This window comes from Schistocerca gregaria, unplaced genomic scaffold (assembly GCF_023897955.1).
Source record: "Schistocerca gregaria isolate iqSchGreg1 unplaced genomic scaffold, iqSchGreg1.2 ptg000703l, whole genome shotgun sequence".
In the NCBI taxonomy this organism is placed as follows: domain Eukaryota; kingdom Metazoa; phylum Arthropoda; class Insecta; order Orthoptera; family Acrididae; genus Schistocerca; species Schistocerca gregaria.
In genome coordinates this window covers 210,001-215,000 of record NW_026062081.1, presented here as the reverse complement: position 1 = coordinate 215,000, position 5,000 = coordinate 210,001, and the positions used below count along the sequence as shown (strand labels likewise).

At 53.3% G+C, this 5,000-nt stretch overlaps 1 non-coding gene across 1 annotated transcript; it reads left to right on the top strand.

Annotated features, from left to right (window-relative positions):
- The first annotated feature begins 2,883 nt into the window (after positions 1–2,883).
- LOC126320162 (small subunit ribosomal RNA) lies at positions 2,884–4,776 on the top strand. The gene has a single exon (XR_007557909.1). It is a non-coding gene; the product is annotated as a small subunit ribosomal RNA (ribosomal RNA).
- Positions 4,777–5,000: the final 224 nt, after the last annotated feature.

Below are 5,000 nucleotides of genomic sequence, written 5' to 3'. Positions count from 1 at the left end.
CTGTGGCTGTACCAGATTATCGCTTAACCTAACTGTGGCTGTACCAGATTATCGCTTAACCTAACTGTGGCTGTACCAGATTATCGCTTAACCTAACTGTGGCTGTACCAGATTATCGCTTAACCTAACTGTGGCTGTACCAGATTATCGCTTAACCTAACTGTGGCTGTACCAGATCATCGCTTAACCTAACTGTGGCTGTACCAGATCATCGCTTAACCTAACTGTGGCTGTACCAGATTATCGCTTAACCTAACTCAATTTGTCCCTTAACCTAACTCAATTTGTCCCTTAACCTAACTCAAGTTGTCCCTTAACCTAACTCAAGTTGTCCCTTAACCTAACTCAAGTTGTCCCTTAACCTAACTCAAGTTGTCCCTTAACCTAACTCAAGTTGTCCCTTAACCTAACTCAAGTTGTCCCTTAACCTAACTCAAGTTGTCCCTTAACCTAACTCAAGTTGTCCCTTAACCTAACTCAAGTTGTCCCTTAACCTAACTCAAGTTGTCCCTTAACCTAACTCAAGTTGTCCCTTAACCTAACTCAAGTTGTCCCTTAACCTAACTCAAGTTGTCCCTTAACCTAACTCAAGTTGTCCCTTAACCTAACTCAAGTTGTCCCTTAACCTAACTCAAGTTGTCCCTTAACCTAACTCAAGTTGTCCCTTAACCTAACTCAAGTTGTCCCTTAACCTAACCCACGTTGTCCCTTAACCTAACCCACGTTGTCCCTTAACCTAACCCACATTGTCCCTTAACCTAACCCACGTTGTCCCTTAACCTAACCCACGTTGTCCCTTAACCTAACCCACGTTGTCCCTTAACCTAACCCACGTTGTCCCTTAACCTAACCCACGTTGTCCCTTAACCTAACCCACGTTGTCCCTTAACCTAACCCACGTTGTCCCTTAACCTAACCCACGTTGTCCCTTAACCTAACCCACGTTGTCCCTTAACCTAACCCACGTTGTCCCTTAACCTAACCCACGTTGTCCCTTAACCTAACCCACGTTGTCCCTTAACCTAACCCACGTTGTCCCTTAACCTAACCCACGTTGTCCCTTTGCCTAACATAGTTCACTGCTCGGAATCTCTGGTGTCGTTGTTATCCTCATGTAGATGTCTTGCGAGTGTTGCTTACTTTCCACATATTCCCGCTATCCACTGTCAATTGTACTGCAATAGGACTATATCGGCCCCCCCCCCCCCCCTCTGTCCCCCTCTTTGTGTCTCTGTCCTCTCAAGCTGGTCGGTCTGGCGTGTGAGTGTTAAATGAGCCTCGCAGCTGTTCAGTTGCATTCAGATGTCGACGCCCTCAGTGTACGTCGTGGTATGGTCTGTGTCCATTGTCCGCTGATGTCGTACGCGTAACCCACACGCTGTACCGATCATCGGTAGTTACGTACAGAGTGAAGTAGTGTGATACGTGTGACTGTACGCTGGCTGTGCCCAACGGTGTCGAATCTCAATTTCCATATGTTGTGCTCGATGCTACTTGTCTCGTCTCCCAATAACAGCTAGGTTGCACTGTGGTACGCCGTAGAGGCGTGTGGGAGGAACGTACGAACGCATTGTATGTCACCCTGGGTCGCTGGGGGTGGTGGTGCGGTGAGTCAGGTCAGGTCAGGTCAGGTCAGGTCAGCGTGAGCCGTCTGATGTAGTGACGCGTGTATTCCGACTTTGTCGTATTGCCTCACACAAAGTGCTACCCTGGTGGACCGCGTTCCATATCTGGGACATGCCGCAGATGCCGGTTGACAGTGGATCGCGGAAGGGACATCGCATACTTGCGCGGGCCACCTTCCACGTGTTCTCTTCTGCACATGTCGCAGTGTGTATGTGGTCTGATGTAGCGTGTCGTGACACATGACATCCTGGCATGCAAGAATTGTTGAATTCGCAAATGTAGGTGGACATCTACGTTTACTGCCCAAGATACGCAAATGAACTGGAAATCCGTTGTTGAGCGGTTGTTCACGCTGGAGGTGAATCTGTGATGGCGACGATCGGTACAGCTATTAACCGGTTGTTTCAGCGGTACCCGCCACATCCACACACGTGACTAGGCCCATGTGGGTATGAAGCGATACGCGGCGGTGGCTTGGTGGGACTGTTCCCGGCCGGTGAAGGGGGGCCGCCCGGCGTGTTGGCCGCGCGCTGCGTGGGCGCACGCGCAACAGCCGGCTGGTGGGGGGCGCCGAGTGGCAGGAGCGCCAGCCGACGGGCCCGGCAGGCGGCGCAGCTACGCTGCGGCGCACCCTGCACGCGGCGCCTGGCGGCCAAAGTTGGTTCAGCCGAGCCCGGTGCGAAGCGCGGTGGACATCTGCAGTGTGCTGGTCTGATTGAGGACTGTGTGCGTTGAGGATGCGCCGCCGCCTGGCACTCGGCGCCGCGACGCCGTCTGCTGCTCGGTCGCCCCAGCGGTTCTCGCAGGTGGTTTGTATCGCAGTTGTGCGGACGTGTTGGCGCGTGCGCTGTGCTGGGAGAGTTCGCTTCTGCACCCAAGTGGGGCTTTGCCCTTGTGTGGCGCTGGCGTTGGAGCTGCCGGTCACCATAGGTGGCGCGTGTTGTCTCCCGCCGGCAATGCCACGACAGCACGCTCCCGGGCCTCTGTCGGCAGCGGCAAGCTCAGTTGGGAGCAAGGGTGTTCGCACTAAAACCGTCTACTCGCCTAACTCCGGGCGATTGCGCCTCTCTCGAAACCGAACAAGTACCTAGGACGGCGCTGCGCGCCGCCGGGACCTGAGAGGGTTTCGAGGTGTATCGTGCAGGGGAGCTCGGCCTCCTCCTGTTTGCAGAATAATTGAGCGGACGCTTGCGTGTTCGCGCGGGCCCCCGGGACACACTCCCGGGCGGCCGGCTGCTCAGCTCTAGTTGACGCAGCTCCCTGGTTGATCCTGCCAGTAGTCATATGCTTGTCTCAAAGATTAAGCCATGCATGTCTCAGTACAAGCCGCATTAAGGTGAAACCGCGAATGGCTCATTAAATCAGTTATGGTTCCTTAGATCGTACCCACGTTACTTGGATAACTGTGGTAATTCTAGAGCTAATACATGCAAACAGAGTCCCGACCAGAGATGGAAGGGACGCTTTTATTAGATCAAAACCAATCGGATTGGCTTGTCTGGTCCGTTTGCCTTGGTGACTCTGAATAACTTTGGGCTGATCGCACGGTCCTCGTACCGGCGACGCATCTTTCAAATGTCTGCCTTATCAACTGTCGATGGTAGGTTCTGCGCCTACCATGGTTGTAACGGGTAACGGGGAATCAGGGTTCGATTCCGGAGAGGGAGCCTGAGAAACGGCTACCACATCCAAGGAAGGCAGCAGGCGCGCAAATTACCCACTCCCGGCACGGGGAGGTAGTGACGAAAAATAACGATACGGGACTCATCCGAGGCCCCGTAATCGGAATGAGTACACTTTAAATCCTTTAACGAGTATCTATTGGAGGGCAAGTCTGGTGCCAGCAGCCGCGGTAATTCCAGCTCCAATAGCGTATATTAAAGTTGTTGCGGTTAAAAAGCTCGTAGTTGGATTTGTGTCCCACGCTGTTGGTTCACCGCCCGTCGGTGTTTAACTGGCATGTATCGTGGGACGTCCTGCCGGTGGGGCGAGCCGAAGGGGTGCTTTCGCGTCCCGAGGCGGACCCCGTTTAAATCCTACCAGGGTGCTCTTTGTTGAGTGTCTCGGTGGGCCGGCACGTTTACTTTGAACAAATTAGAGTGCTTAAAGCAGGCAAGCCCGCCTGAATACTGTGTGCATGGAATAATGGAATAGGACCTCGGTTCTATTTTGTTGGTTTTCGGAACCCGAGGTAATGATTAATAGGGACAGGCGGGGGCATTCGTATTGCGACGTTAGAGGTGAAATTCTTGGATCGTCGCAAGACGAACAGAAGCGAAAGCATTTGCCAAGTATGTTTTCATTAATCAAGAACGAAAGTTAGAGGTTCGAAGGCGATCAGATACCGCCCTAGTTCTAACCATAAACGATGCCAGCCAGCGATCCGCCGCAGTTCCTCCGATGACTCGGCGGGCAGCCTCCGGGAAACCAAAGCTTTTGGGTTCCGGGGGAAGTATGGTTGCAAAGCTGAAACTTAAAGGAATTGACGGAAGGGCACCACCAGGAGTGGAGCCTGCGGCTTAATTTGACTCAACACGGGAAACCTCACCAGGCCCGGACACCGGAAGGATTGACAGATTGATAGCTCTTTCTTGATTCGGTGGGTGGTGGTGCATGGCCGTTCTTAGTTGGTGGAGCGATTTGTCTGGTTAATTCCGATAACGAACGAGACTCTAGCCTGCTAACTAGTCGCGTGACATCCTTCGTGCTGTCAGCGATTACTTTTCTTCTTAGAGGGACAGGCGGCTTCTAGCCGCACGAGATTGAGCAATAACAGGTCTGTGATGCCCTTAGATGTTCTGGGCCGCACGCGCGCTACACTGAAGGAATCAGCGTGTCTTCCTAGGCCGAAAGGTCGGGGTAACCCGCTGAACCTCCTTCGTGCTAGGGATTGGGGCTTGCAATTGTTCCCCATGAACGAGGAATTCCCAGTAAGCGCGAGTCATAAGCTCGCGTTGATTACGTCCCTGCCCTTTGTACACACCGCCCGTCGCTACTACCGATTGAATGATTTAGTGAGGTCTTCGGACTGGTACGCGGCATCGACTCTGTCGTTGCCGATGCTACCGGAAAGATGACCAAACTTGATCATTTAGAGGAAGTAAAAGTCGTAACAAGGTTTCCGTAGGTGAACCTGCGGAAGGATCATTACCGACTAGACTGCATGTCTTTCGATGTGCGTGTCGTGTCGCGCAACACGCTACCTGTACGGCAGTGGCCGTGCGCCGCGTGCGGAACCACGCGTGCCTCTCAAAACTAGCGGAAGTGTTGTTGTTGTTGTGTGGTACGAGCGCTGAAGCTCTGGAGCGGCTGGCCTGCGGTACCTGGCGCCTGGCGCCGGTTTTGAATGACGTTCGCCCGAGTGCCTGTCCGCT